Below are 15,613 nucleotides of genomic sequence, written 5' to 3'. Positions count from 1 at the left end.
AAAGCAGCAACTGGTGGGGAGGAAATGCCTGGGCTGGGCTGGATGCCAGCCCCAGTGCCTCGGGCCAAGTCTCTGCGCTCTGGAATGTGACAAGGGCTTGCCAGGGCGTCTTGAAGAGGCTCCTCCCCAAGCCACTCCTCACCCTGGACAGAGCCACGCTGGCGGCTCCTCCTGGGCCCTCCTTGCAGTGCACTGGTGCCCCGCGGCGGACAGAAAGCAGGCCCTGATCTCATGCCCTCCACAGAGTGTGTGCCCCACTGACGGAGAGGCTGAGAAGCCCGCACGTCCGTGTGCTGCTCCCAGACTTGGATGGGGGAGCCCTGGGCACGGCCCCTGTGCTTTCTCCACCATGACCTCAGACAGCTGGCCTGGGCTTTCGGGTTTTTGCCTGACAGTGTGGCACTCTCAGTTCAGGTTAGGCTGACCCCCGCCCCAGTGTTGTCGTCCTCCAAACTGGGCACAGACCCACCCCCTGCTGGTGGGCATGTCCCAAAGCAATCTTAAGGACAGAAACTAGCTCTTCTGAGGTTAGTCTAAATGCCCACATATGGGGGCTGGGCCATGCTCTGTGATCCTCCCACCTTCGGGCGCGGGGGACATGGGGAGTGGTCATGCTGACAGACACCAATGCTTCTGCCCCCCTGCAGTTCACCATCTCCAGAGATCATCCTCTGCTCTGGGCACAGGATGAAGGGCAGAGTCAGAGGGGATGGCAACTGAGAACCATTGAGGCTGGCGGGGAAGGAGAGGCGGAAGGCTGGAGGAGGATGGAGTTCTCCTGGGGCTGAGAGCGCGCCCTGGAATGCTGCGTAATGTAGGAGCATCAAGTTTTAAATCTTAATTAATAACAGGCTGTGTGCAACTGCTGGAAAGAGACGGGTGTTAACCCTCCAGAAGCCACTGGATAGTCCTAATCCTATGGCTCATCTCTGGGCTCTGTGCTGGCCCCTCACCTCCCAGAGTGTGAGCCTCCTGAAGGGCCATTGCCACCGTCCTATCAAGGAGGCTGAGCGGAGCTAGCAAGAGAAATGCTACAAGGAAGTAGACAGGGCCAGGGAGCAGTAACCAGGTCTGGAAGACGTCCAGAGGAAACAGGGCTAGAGATAAGGAGGAAAGAGCAGGAGGGCAACTGGAGAGATCGAGGTGTAAGGAAGAGTCAGATCAGCTGCGGGAAAATGAGCAGGGACTGAGTTTATCCGCCAGAGGGAAGGAGCACTGAGCACCCCTGAGATGTGAGTGCTGGGGGCTGCGTCCGGGGCTTTTAGACACGTTTCATTTAAGCCTCCTTGCAGCAAGGGCCTGACCTCTTTTACAGGAGACTGAAACTTATGTACGGAGTTTAAGTAACTCGCTTAGTCCCGTGGCTGGGGTGGTGCGGTGGGGCTTTGGATCCAGGCCTACCGGACTCCCAGTGGGCTCCCCATCACTCTCAGCAGTTCACCCGAGAAAGAAGGTGTGGCTGGATGGGAGCAGACAAGAGGGCTGGAACTCCAGAATCCTAAAAACTGAGGAATGAAATCCAGGGATCCGGCACTCTGACTCTGCTTCCAGGAGGAATTAGATTTCAGCCAGAGCAACGTCCCATCTTAATTAGGCAGCCAATTCATTTCGATGGGACGAACCAACCAACCTGCTTTCTTCCCTCTCTCCCTCTCTCCCTCCCTCCCTTCCTGCCTGCCTGCCTGCCTGCCTGCCTTCTTGTCTCCCTCCCTCCCTTCCTTTTTTCCTTCCTTCTTTCCCTCCTTTCCTCGCTCCTGACATGATTTATGGAGCAATTATCACCTGTCAGGTGTGGTGTTAAGTCTGAGGAGCAAACATGAATAAAAACCAGCCCTTGCCTTTGCAAAAATCACAATGCCTTGGGGAATTCCAGGAAATAGAGGCAACTCTTTACACAAACACTCCCGCTCTCAGTACAGTCTTCTCCTCCCTGTCATGACTTTTGAGTTCCTCATCAGGTCCAGCAAACTGCTGCTTCCTGCTCCAGCCCCAGCTCCCTCTGCTTTGAGAGAGAGACAGAGGGTCAAGCTCCTGCCGGCCCCTCCTGTCCCTCAGCTGCTCCAGGGGCTACAGCCAGAGTGGTCAGTGACACCACAAACAAACAGGCCTCTGAAAGCCTTTGAGCTCCTCGCACACAGCTGGACACAGCTGGGGCAGCCCAAAGTCTCCAGGTCATAAGTCACGCTGACTTCCAAACCCGGAAGTCAAATAACGGTTCCCTGGCTTCCAGCCTCTTCCCCTCACAACCACAGACCCAACTGTCTCCTACGCATGGAACCACTCACCACACCCCATTCCTCTCTGCTGTGAGGTCACAGTGCAACAGACAGCCGTCACCCACAGGGTCTACTCAAAGTGGCTGCCATCAAATAAACTCAGTCTGGCAACAAAAAAAAATTTCCAAATGACTTATTTGTGTGCATTCTTAAATACTATGAAGAGCATGAAGTAGATCAGAATAATACTTCTTAAAATCCTGTTTTTCCTCTCCCATTTCTTTCTTTCTTTTTTTCTTTTGTAAGGAAGATTCACCCTGAGCTAACATCCATTGCCAATCTTCCTTTTTTTTTTTCTTTTTTTTGCTTTAGGAAGATTTGCCCTGAGCTAACATCTGTGCCAATCCTCCTCCACTTTGTATGTGGGACACCTCCACAGCATGGCTGAAGAGTGGAGTAGGTCCGTGCCCGGGATCCGAACCCCTGAACCCAGGCCACCAAAGCAGAGCATGCTGAACTTTAACCACTGAGCCACTGGGCCGGCCCCCTCTCCCATTTATTTCTCTGCATACCAAGTCTGATCTTGCACCTCTCCTTTCCAAAATTCCTACCTCCCAAACTCCTCTTCCAGCTCTAACCACACACTCCCTCTTCTTCTTCTCTCCCCTTTCCTCCTGATCTGGTAACACAAAAGCCCCAAATACGCAGTCTGGCAAGGTCAGACCCTCCCTTGAGAGAGGAGGGGAAGAGACGATGGGTAAAGCCCCCTTTCCGACGCAGGGGAGGGGCAAAGGCTGGACGCATCCGTGCACCAGTCACATTTCCCCCGACAGTAGCCGTCAGCGCAGACAGCCCTTCCTGACCTCACCAAGCCCCAGCGGGACAGAACGATTTCCGAAAAGAGCGACAAAGTGATCTAAATATTATGTTCCAATTCCAAGCGACAATGGGCTACCATTAGTCAATTATCCCAATTTTGAGTAGGGAAAATATGGTCACCATATGTCTGGCCCACCCTTCCTCTTAGCAGCCCTGGTATCTCCTGACTGTGTTAAATACTTTCTATATTGCAATAGACGGAATGTCCACATCCCGCTAAAAGTCATATGTTGAAATCTGAACCCCCAACATGATGGTGTTTGGACGTGAGGCATTTGGGAGGTGAGTAGGTTATGAGGGCAGAGCCCTGGTGCATGGGATTAGTGCCCTTATAACAGAGACCCAGGGAGCTCCCTTGCCCCTTCTGCAATGAGGACACAGTGAGAAGACAATGAACCAGGAAATGAGCTCTTACCAAACACCAAATCTGCCAGTAACTTGATCTTGGAGTTCTCAGCCTCCAGAAACGTGAGAAATAAATTTCTGTTGTTTCTAAGCACCCAGTCTGTGGTATTCTGTCACAGCAGCCCCAATGGACTGAAACACAGATTGCTGTTGATTCCATTAGCATCTGCTTGCTCACCTAGAGACTGTGGACTTCTTAAGGTCCCAGAAGGGGTTTCTTCTTATTCTATCCTAAGCCTCACACACGGGTCAACAATAGTTACCCACTGCTGCATCGTCTCAAATATTAGTGACTTAGAACAACAATAATCATTTATTACCTCTCACTGTTTCTAAGCATCAGGGATCTGGAAGAGGCTTGGCGGGTAATTCTGGCTCTCATGAAGCTGTGGTCAAATGTGAGCCAAGGCTGCAGTATCTGGAGGCTTGGTTGGGACTGGAGGATCCACTTCCTATCCACATGGCTGGCAAGTTGGTGCTGGCTGTTGCGGGGCGGGCTTGTTTCTTCCTCAAGTGTACCTTTCCATGGGGCCTGGGCTTCCTTGCAACATGGTGGCTGGGTTCCAAAGGTGAGCATCTTGAGATAGTGAGAGCCAGACAGAAGTGAATCCTTTTGTATGACCTAAGCTTTGGAAGTCACAGGGTATCACTTCCGTTGTGCTCTATTGGTCAGGGCAATCCCCAGTCCCCCCAATTCAAGGGGGAGGAAACGTAGACCCCACTCTCTGTGGGAGGAGTTCCAGTCACGTTGTAGGAAGAGCTGGTGGGATGGGGTCAACACAGAGGCAGGGCCCCTGGAAAACAGGCTGCCACAGCATCTCTGGGCCTTGCCAACCCAGAACAAATGGTCACTGGTGAATTTGGTGTTCACTGGCACCCGGAACTGAAACTGCCATGTCACAGGGTGCCTGAGATAAAGAGGAAAATAAATTCGCAGCCCTAATTCTTTAGCTCTCCCTGTATCCACACCCTTTGCCATGAAACCTTCGAGCACCTTCCCCGCCCTGACTCGCCCCGACCAGATGACTTCCCTCGGCCCACAGGTGTTAGCAGATGTAAGTTGAGCAGAGGCTTTAAAAGGTACTTGCACATTATTCCCGGGACCACTGTGCTTCTGCCTTTGACGTAAAAACAACCCTGGGCTAACCCGTTGGAGGAAACGAGATGCTCGAAAAGGAGCCGGTTTGCCTCAGTTGCCCCAGTGAAAGAGAGCCTCCCACTAACCTAGGAGCAAGTCCACGGGGAGGAGAAGAACGGCCCAGCGCCCTGCGAGTGTGTGAGCTGAAGGAATGCTACGGTTTTAAGCCTCTAAATTTGGGGGTTGGTCAGTTATGCTGCATTTTTGAGGCAATAAATAACTGATATAGCCCTGTCCTCATGCCATCACAGAAAGAATCTCATGAGCTGGGAGTCTGTGTTCCAGGTCTGGCTCAGTGTCTGTGGTAGACAGAATAATGGACCCCCCAAGACATCCAGGCCTAGTCCCCAGAACCTGTGAATATGTGACCTTACCTGGCACAGGGACACTGCAGATGGGATTAAGTTAAGGATCTTGAGATGGAGAGATGATCCCAATTATCAAAGTGGGCCCAATGGAATCACAAGGGTCCTTGTGAGCAGGAGGCGAGAGGGCCAATGTCAGCGAGGAGGAGAGATGGTGTGATGACCGAGCAGAGGTTGGAGTGTGTGCTCTGAAGACGGAGCATGGGGCCACAGCTGTGGAGCACAGGCAGCCTCTAGAAGCCACAAGAGGCAAGGAACGGATTCTGCTCTGGAGCTGCCTGAAGCCACCAGCCCTGCTGACACCTTGATTTCCGCCTGTAAGACATTTCAGACTTCTGGTCTCCAGAACTGGAAGAGAAGAAATTTGTTTATTTAAGCAATAAACTTGTGGCAATTTGTTATGACAGCAATAGGAGACTAACAGTTTCTAACAACTATCCGACCTGGAAGCAGTCAGGTGCCACTCGGCTCACTTCCTCCTCTGGCAGGTGGGGATGTGTGGTAGATAAAGATGGTCACAAATCTTCGCTGCTGCACCTTTTGAGACCTGAGTCGGTCTTAATGGCTTGCTTGACTAGTACAATGTGGCAGAAGTGATGTTCTGGAACTTTCAAGTTGTGTAATAAGTAAGCTTGCAGCTTCCTCCCAGCTCCCTCAGAACATACTTAGGGAGCCCAGCAGCCACCCCTGTTTGAAGCCAGGCCTGTCTCCTAGGCAGGTGGTTGGTCTTGCTCAATCTTTCACCAAAATGTCTACCCCCTAGAGATTCCTGAACCACCCTCCCTCGCTCCCCACCACGGCAAGTCCCTTCAGACTCTTTGGGGAGGAATAAAACTTTGGGCAAGTTCCCACTGACAGACTGGACAGGGAGCCCCACTTTCCACTGGGGCAGGGCTGGGCTCTCCTCCTCTTTCTTTCGTTTCTTCCATTGGCTTCTGGAGACAGGGCAGCCTCGGCAGCTCCCCATGGAGCTGTCATCTCAGGCTCCGTCCCCCCCTGCCATTTCCCTGGAAGACACTGGGTTGGGCCCGGGCTTTGGTGGGGCTGGACAGGGCAGGGAGCATGCCTCCACAGAAGGCCTGGGAGTCAGAGAGCTTGGAACTGGAGCTGGGACAAGGGAGGAGGAGGCAAACTCCCCCCTTTCTTTAGAGGAAGCTGTTAGTGCATTCCATACCTCCCAACTCATTTACTCCAACTGCCCTTTGCCACAAGCTTTTTGCAGCCATGACCTCCAAGTCTGTATTTGCCGAACACGGGGACAGCATCACTGTCTTCTAAGATGCCATCTGCGGTTTTAAAATAGATTCTTCACTGCCCCTCTTTTCATGCACTAGTCTCGTTCTCTCCCAGCTTTAAAGTGATGCATTCCCCTAGGAAACGGCAGAGTCTAGCAGTTAAGACTGTAGCTCTGGAGTCAGATGGACCTGGTCTAAATCTCAACCTGCCTCTTAGCAGATGTACGGCCTTAGGTGAGCTCCTTCATCCTGTCAGACTGGGCTTTCTCTTCTGAAGGATGGAGCTAACAATTGTCCCTACCTCACAGGCCTGCTGGAGGAATTAAATAAGTCAGACCACATCACTGGCCTGGCACAGCAAGTGCTGGAAAACATCCGGTGTTGCTTAGACTCACACTGCGTGGTTAGCTCTGTCGTCACACGCTGACTTTCTCCTGGGCTCTTTATCTGGGAGACAAGAAGCTGGGGAGACGGGGAAACAGGGCTGGACAGCCTTGACCCAGGGCACTTCTGTTCTCCACTCCCACTCGGGGGCGGGAGGAGGGACACGACGCTAGTGAGTTCAGAAATGTTCCTAAATTTGATAAGAGACCCTGGGACAGAGGTTAGCTCGTCGTCTTCTCTGTTCTGCCCATTTCTCTGCTCTAGTGACAGAAACTGCTCTTCCAGCCTCAACCTCTTACCTCACAAGGCAGGAGAAAATTCTTCAAGGAAGGCTTAAAGAGAAAAGCTGCCCTTAAAGGAGTGGGGCACCATTTAAAGACTTGAGAGAGCAAAAATGTATGCCTATGTGGGTGTGGGTGTGGGTGCATTTGAAAGTGGAAGACATTTGAAAAGTACAAAACTCTGTGATGGCATGAACCAAGCAAGCCGCCTGCCTCCGCACAGTCTCACCTGCCTCCACACGGTCTCACCTGCCTCCACACGGTCTCACCTGCCTCCACACCGTCTCACCTGCCTCCGCACAGTCTGAGCTGCCTCCACACCACCTCACCTGCCTCCACACGGTCTCACCTGCCTCCACACGGTCTCACCTGCCTCCACACAGTCTGATCTGCCTCCACACGGTCTCACCTGCCTCCACACGGTCTCACCTGCCTCCACATGGTCTCACCTGCCTCCACACAGTCTGATCTGCCTCCACATGGTCTCACCTGCCTCCACACGGTCTCACCTGCCTCCACACCGTCTCACCTGCCTCTGCATGGTCTCACCTGCCTCCACACGGTCTCACCTGCCTCCGCACAGTCTGAGCTGCCTCCACACCACCTCACCTGCCTCCACACAGTCTGATCTGCCTCCACACGGTCTCACCTGCCTCCACACGGTCTCACCTGCCTCCACACGGTCTCACCTGCCTCCACATGGTCTCACCTGCCTCCGCACAGTCTGATCTGCCTCCACATGGTCTCACCTGCCTCCACACGGTCTCACCTGCCTCCACATGGTCTCACCTGCCTCCACACAGTCTGATCTGCCTCCACACTGTCTCACCTGCCTCCACACGGTCTCACCTGCCTCCACATGGTCTCACCTGCCTCCACACAATCTGATCTGCCTCCACACGGTCTCACCTGCCTCCACACTGTCTCACCTGCCTCCACACCACCTCACCTGCCTCTGCATGGTCTCACCTGCCTCCACACAGTCTGACCTGACTCCTACCACCGAGGGCCAGTTATGTCCCCCATTTCCCCTAGGGACATGAGGCAGTACTGTTTGGTCCAGATGATCTAAAATTGCTCCTTGAGAGGCTGGTCCAGTGGTGTAGAGGTTAAATTCACGTGTTCTGCTTCAGCAGCCTGGGGTTCGTGGGTTCAGATCCTGGGCACAGACCTACACACAGCTCAACAAGCCATGCTGCGGCAGCATCCCACATACAAAGTGGAGGAAGATTGGCAACAGATGTTACCTGAGGGCCAGGCTTCCTCACAAAAGTAATTAATTAATTAATTAAAATGTTCCCTGATGTCTACAGAAATCCCCTCTCCTGTAGCCAGCCAAAGCCCTTTCTCCTTTGAGATGTCAAGATAGTGAGCGGGCAATCAGGGGTCCCCCTGTTTCTCAGCAAGGAGTCTTTCCAAGTCCTGTTTGAAGCCCACCCCAGTGGGAGGCCCCTGTCAGCAGAAGGTTCCATGGCTCCACCTCACAAACGCCAGGGCGGGTACAGGGCGCTCCAGGACGCCCTTCAGAGGAGGGCGTGAGGCGGCTGCTCCAGACACCAGGGCGGCAGGGACGTTACATACCCAAAGGTCAGCGGAGCCTGCGTCTGGAGCCTCCTCTGGGCTCCTTCACCAGCAGCCACCAAAACACCGCGTTCGTGACCCATTACACCAGTGAGGTGGCGACAGCTAGGAAGTTGCAAAATATTTTCCATCCCCAGCCCCTGTTCTGGTAAATTCACTCTTCATTGCTAAATTCTTCCAGCTTTTCCATAGTTGCCTGAGATGAATGAATGACTAGATTCAAGAGGGTTTTTTTTTTCTGTGAAATATTTGGAAAATGACTGCTAGCACTACAATAACCCTCTTTTTCCTGTTTGGTTTTTTCTTTTTGAGGGAGTGGGGTTGGAATAATTTTTTCTTCTTCTTTTTTATTTAAAAAAAAATTTTTTTTAAAGATTGGCACCTGAGCTAACATCTGTTGCCAATCTTCTTTTTTTCCCTTCTTCTCCCCAAAATCCCCCAGTACATAGTTGTATATTTTAGTTGTGGGTCCTTCTAGTTGTGGCATGTGGGATGCCACTCAGCATGGCCTGATGAGTGGTGTCATGTCCGTGCCCAGGATCTGAACCAGCAAAACCCTGGGCCGCCGAAGCAGAGCACGTGAACTTAACCACTCAGCCACGGGGCCGGCACCTCTTCTTTTAAAAGGCATCTAAAACCTCAGATTTGTAATACAGTGACCACCTGTCTTATATTTTCTCAGAAAGTCCCAGCTTTTTAAAAGTCAATTTGTTAAATCTATACATAAGTATGATTTTAATTTTATAATCTTTGTTCACAAACTTATGTGTACAAGAAGTGTGACTTTCTCTTATTTTCTTTATTTTCTTTAATTTCTTTTTTTTTTAAAGATTGGCACCTGAGCTAACATCTGTTGCCAATCTTTTTTGTTCTTCCTCTTCTCCCCAAAGTCCCCCAGTACATAGTTGTATATTCTAGTTGTAGATCCTTTTGGGTGTGCTATGTGGGACGCCACCTCAGCATGGCCTGATGAGGGGTGCCATGTCTGCGTCCAGGATCCACATCCAAATCGGTAAAACCCTGGGCCGCCGAAGTGGAGCGCACCAACTTAACCACTCGGCCACGGGGCCGGCCCCATTTTCTTTAATTTCTATTTCAACTTTTCATTCAGTTGGGCTGGCAGAATCTTCAGGAACAACACCCTTCCCCAGGGGGTGTCTAGCGTTGGGGCAGAGCAGCCCAGATCTGGTTCTAATGCTGCCTGTGTGCAGAGGCCTCCTCTGAGACCTCTGCTGCCCTGGTCTCAGTGGGTGGCCTCTCAGGTTGTGGGTTAGCCCTTTGTCCCGCCCCGTGGTCCCTTAAGGGTGATGGCTCTCTGTTATTTCTCTGACTCTCCTGGATGATTCTGCAGCTCCACCCTGTGCTGGAGCAAACAGGAGATTCCATGTGGCCCTTACCTGCCTAGATGTTCCACGCAGTGTTTCTTGTCTGCAGCCTTGTTGCCTCCTGGAGCTGCCCCAGGATGGAGGGCCCGGATCCCCTGCTCTTGGATCCCTCCTATCTCCCTAGTATCTCGCCCTCTCTGGGGCTCCGCCTGGTCACCGAGTGAAGAGATGGGTGCAGGGCCGGCTTCTCCAAAGCTCGTCAATGTCTATGTTCTCTTGTCCCCCGCAGTGCCGTCCATCTGGGTTTTAGGAAGTGTGACTCTGGACAGGGGCCAGGGAACCTTATATTTCTCTCCCAAATCTTTTGCCTAATCTAAGTTATCTTGTCAAGGGGGAGAGTGACTTTGCTCTGCTCATGCGACGCTGCCCCAGGGCAGTGAGCAGAGGACGGCCTGGCTTTGGAGGACGGGCAGAAGAGGAGGTAACAACAGGGGACAGAGGTAATAGTGCTCTGAGTTTTCCTGCCGGCCTGAAGACTCACAGCCTTTCCACACAGTGACCACATGTCCAGTATTTTCTACAGCGGTCCCCATTCGAGCAAAGTTATTCTTTAAAAGGAGGTCCTTTGTTTACTCTGTAACTAAATTTGTTTAAATGCATCCTTCGCAGGGCTTTTCACAGAGACTTGCTAATGAGCACAAGTCAGGAGGGGCTGGGAGGACCCTGAGGGCATTGCTCTGAATCCCTCCAGAGAAAGGGGGGTGTCCCTGAACACTCCCGGCTCCTGAGGGACAGTGAACGTGCTCCCTGCCCCCCAAGCCCGCCAGGGCAGCCGCCCCTCACCCAGACAGCTGTGGAGTCCTACACTCTTCCAGGACTCTTTCCAGAATGATCTCAAGAGCCGATGGCACCTGAACGTGGAGTCACGGTGACTCTTCCACTCCTGTCATTTTGTCCTTACCCGCAAGGGTAGCATCCCTGACTTTCCTCCTCGGTTGTCAGTAGTTTATGATCCGGGTCTGCTTTACCTGGTGAGGTGTTCTTAAAGCTGTAAAGTAGCAGTGTAGATGTTAGGGCTGTCCCAGCGTTGTTTTCCAGGAAGTGAAGTGATATACCAAGAGCTTAAAAGGGTCCTGAACTCTAGACTGAGCCTGTACACGCAAGTTCCCCCACCTCACTGTGCCTCAGCTTCCTCATCCATAAAACGGGGCTGATGGTAGCGCCTACCTCCCCGGGCCGGTGTGAGGACTGGACGAGTCAGTGCATGTAAAGGGCTTAGAACAGTGTCTACCACACAAGCAGGAACTCATAACGCGATCCTCTCCTTAAATAAATCGATGATCGTCACACGATTTCATGTGACTCTCACAACACTGGAAAGTGAGTAGATAGCTCCTCTTCCCAGAAGAGGAGACCAGGCTCAAAGAGGTGAAGGGACTGGCCTCAGGCAACAGCTAATAAGCGAGCACAGGATTACTCAGAGCTGGGCTTCTGAGCCGCACAGACGCAGCCTGTGGAAGCCCTGAGCTCTGGCGTCCCTCCATCCTTCCGTCCCTCTGTCCCCCTCCTCTGGCATTCCTGCGGCCTCCCCTCACATTCCTGAAGCCTCCCAGCAATGGTCTGCATTTCCACCCAAAACCCACCGTGGGCTGGGCGATCGGTGACCCCTCGCTACACTCCTGCCTTTCTGGTCTCGGGCAAGGAGCCCTGCAGGAGCCACAGGGCGTTCGACTGGCAGCTCCGCTGGGCGCTGTGGGCGGGCAAGAGCCACGGCCCTGGGCTGGCTCTCCTGGGCCCAGCCTGCACAGAATCCTGTAGATTACCTCCTGGCATCAATCCGCCAGGCTTTGCTGACACAGCCCCAGGGCCCAGTACAGTGGAGCCTTGTCAGAGGGGAACGCCACAGACCCCAGGACTCTGCCCCTGAGACAGCCTGATAGACCAGACGTGGCAGGAAGGAGGCTGGGGAGGGATCCCTGGGCGCTGCGGACAGGGAGCGCTTGAGGAGCTTGCTCTGCCTGGGAGCTGGCTGTTATCTGAGAGGCAGCATGATGTGTGTGGCGTATTTGGGTGCGACCCTCAGCCAGGGCCGCCTGCACAGAGACCACAACAGCCCTCGCGGAGGGAGCTGGACGGCCCTGCACAGCCGCGGCCTCGGGGCTCAGAGCTCTCTCCGAGGCGGTGCTGCCCTTCTCTCCATCCCAGTGGGAAGTGCAGCTGTTCCGAGGTCCCGCTCCTGACCTTGCCCTTGGGCAGACACACACAACCAAAGACACAGCCGGGGACTGCGGGGGCGGGTGGGGCCTGCCGATTGTTGCCAGGTGGGAGTGCAGCCCCAGGATTGCGAGATCTTCTGATTTTTCCAGAGAAGCTGGAAATCTGGATTTTTAAAATGTGAAATTTCTCATTTTTTAATGTTGGCAATTAATTTAATTTATTTTAAAATGTCTAGTGGGCTAAATAAAACACATTCTTGGGCTAGACTTGACTCCAGGCTGCCAGTCTGCAGACTTGGGCCCACACATTACCTCTCATGCCAGCTAGGAGGCCTGCCCTCCTCAACTGAAATAAGACATTCAAATATCCCCGGGTGGGTCACCACAGGGAGTGGATGGGGAATTCTTTGTTGGGTGCCTACACGTCAGACTTAGTTTGGGGTATGGGACGTAAGTCGACAAAAACAGACAAAACCCCAGCTTCATGGAGCTTATACTCTAACTGAAGAGACATACCATACAGATAAATTTGAAAAATTTATAGCGTGTTAGTAATAACTACTAAGGGGAAAAAGAAAGCAGAAAAGTGGTTTGAGAAGTTTCGTGCAGGGGCCGGCCCCGAGGCCGAGTGGTTAAGTTTGCACACTCGACTTCGATGGCATCTTTGGTTCATCTAGGGAGTTAAAGAGTTAACGCTTAGATTTAATTTCCACCATCAAAAGCACAGTCACATTTCCAGCCCATCCTTGTTTTACTGTCTGCCCCTTCTCAGTGTCCTGCACATTGCTTAGGACTGTCTTGTCAACCACAGGGGTGTTTTCTCCAATTTCAACACAGCTTCCAGGGTGGTAGATGGACAAAGCCTTGAGGAGAGAGCAGCACCCCGCTGATCTCTGGTGCTAATTGAAAAGATGTTTGTGTAGTTACGCCATCTTTCCTGACAGCGATCCTTCCACATATAAAATGAGAACAAGTTCGCCGGTTCGGATCCTGGGCGCGGACCTAGCGCCACTTGTCAGGCCACCCTGGGGTGGTGTCCCACATAGCAGAACTAGAAGGACCTACAACTATGTGCTGGGGCTTTGGGGAGAAAAACAAAAAAAGAAGGAGAAGTTTTGTGCACGTATTTCAATTTTAGAGAGGGTGGCCAGAGACCACCTCACTGAAAAGGTGAAAGATGATAAGGAGGAGAGGAGGGAGGGAGCATGCAGACACACCTGTAGGAAGAACACAGAAGGAGGGAGCAGCAAGTACAAAGGCCCTGAGGCCCAAGGACAGCACTAGAGTGGCTGAGAGGGAAGGGAGCAGGAGTGACGGGAAGAGGGTGCCCATGGGAGGACTGGAGAGCAGGGAGCTCAGAGGCTGAGGAGGGGAGGCCAGAATGCCTAGGGCCTTGGGTCTTACTCTGAGTGAGACTGGAAGCCATTAGAGTGACAGGATCACGCCGGCTGCTGAGTGGAGACCAGACTGAAGAGAAGCTGAAAGACCCTTTAAGAAGCGACTGCGATAATCTGGGGGAGGAGATGATGGTGGCTGGGCCCGGGGGGTGGCTTTGAAAGTAGTGACAAGTGATCAGATTCTGGACGTATTTTGTAGGTAAACCCAGTGGTGTGCCTGGTAAAGGTTTAACAACTAGCTCTTGGGTGGGGGTGGGGAGCTGATTTCCATGGTGTAAAATATTCCTAATATGGCTGATTACCAGCTACCAAAAGGATTTCAACTGGCTCGCAAGACTTCTAAAAGTTTTACAACTGGCTCTTGCTCGCCAGGCTGAGCCAGCTTCACACACACACTGCCACAGACCTCACATGACCCTGCTAAGGAACCGGGTGTGAGAGGTGAGGGGACAGAGAGAACTCGGACATCTGGGCAACTGATGAGATGCAGTTGCCATTTATTTAGATGGAGAAGAAGATGACGGTATTAAGTTCGAGGCAATATCAGAGTTCGCAGTTGGGACAGTGTAAATCTAAGACACCATGATGTCGTTTACTTTTAGGCCTCTCAGGGCATTACTAGGACTGTTTTCTGCAGTCGATGTTCATTTAGGTTTACTCACGTACTTGCCACTGCACTTGCTCTGCGCTCTTTCTTGCCTCTCACACCTTCCCTCTGGGGTCATTTTGCTTCCACCTAAAGAGTGGAATTTCCTTTAGTGAGAATCAACTGGTAGCACCCTTCATTTTTTGTTTGTTTTTTAAGTTATTTTTATCACCTGAAAGTGTCTATATTTCACCCTCATTCTTAAAATGTATTTTCTCTGAGAGAAGAATTCTAGGCGGGCGGTTATTTTAGCATATTGAAAAAAAATTTTTAAGGTAATCTGTCTTTAATATTTTTCTTTGTGTTTTGATTTACCATAGTTTTAAACTGCTGTGTCTGGCTGTGGATGCTTGTTTCTCCTGCTTGTGATTAATTTGCCTTCTGGAATTTGTGAGCTGTTATCTCGCATCAGCTCAGAAGTTGTCAACTGTTACCTGTTTATCTATTGGCCCTGACGCAGTGTCTCCTCTGTGTTTCTGGGACTCCCCTTGGACTTATGTTGGCTCTTCGCACTCTGTCCTCTACGGCTCTTAAGTTTTCTTTTATAGTTTCCATGTTTTTGTTCCTCTGTGCTAAGTTTTAGATAATTACTTCTATCTTCTAGTTCACGAATTGTCTCCAGTTGCATCTTTGGAGATTTTATTTTCATTAATTGAATTATTACTTCTAGAAGTTGAATTTGGCCTTTTTCCAAATGTAAATCAATTGTTACAATTTCTTATTAACTGTAAACATTTTCAAGTACGTCTTTTATTTCTCTAAACATAGTAATCATGATTGTTTTGTAGTTTGTGTCTGATAAATACAAAATCTGCAGCTTTTGCTGTTTGGTTTCCCTTGTCTGTCGTATCTGTAGGTTCTTGCTCATGGTCGCTGTTTCCTGGCATATTTGGTTATTTTTTGTTTGCTGCTCATCATACTTGAAAAGTTACTTGAGACATGGGGGATGAGAGTGCCTTCCTCCATAGAAATGTTTTCATTTGTTTGTTTTGTTCTGTTTTTTGCTTTTGCCAAGCACTTGTAGGCAGTACTGATCTGGAAACACTTTAAACCAAGTTCAAGCTATTAAGGTTGCCAGAAGGACACAGTGATGAGAACTGTCGAATTGTTACCAGTTGGTTTAATCTCAGTTCGGCTTTACCCTCAGAGCATAGTCCTTTGGGGTCCTTTCTTGTGGAGGAGAATACCTCTCCACCTTTTCAAGCCCTGAGCTTCGAGCTTCGCTTCAGGACGCATCCCCCTTGCCCTTGCAGGCACCAAGAGTTCAAATTTACTGGGATCAGCGAACACCCTCAGGGCAAACCTTCAGTCTCTGACTCTGGGGTTTCCTTATTTTCCCCTCAATTCAGCCTGGTTGTTTCATTCTGCTTTACTGACTCTCGTGTTAGCTCTTGTTTTTTAGGGAAAATGTTTTAGTATCCTCTCTGTCCGTTTTACTTGTTTTCAGCGGTGGTGTTGGTCCAAGCAGCCTAGCCCAGCGTTAGCGGAGACTGGGGTTCCCGCTGAATGGTTCAGGGTGGAGGAGGACATGACGGAGTTCTCAGG

The sequence above is a fragment of the Equus asinus genome, chromosome 25, assembly GCF_041296235.1.
Source record: "Equus asinus isolate D_3611 breed Donkey chromosome 25, EquAss-T2T_v2, whole genome shotgun sequence".
In the NCBI taxonomy this organism is placed as follows: Eukaryota; Metazoa; Chordata; class Mammalia; order Perissodactyla; family Equidae; genus Equus; species Equus asinus.
This window is presented reverse-complemented; position numbering follows the sequence as displayed.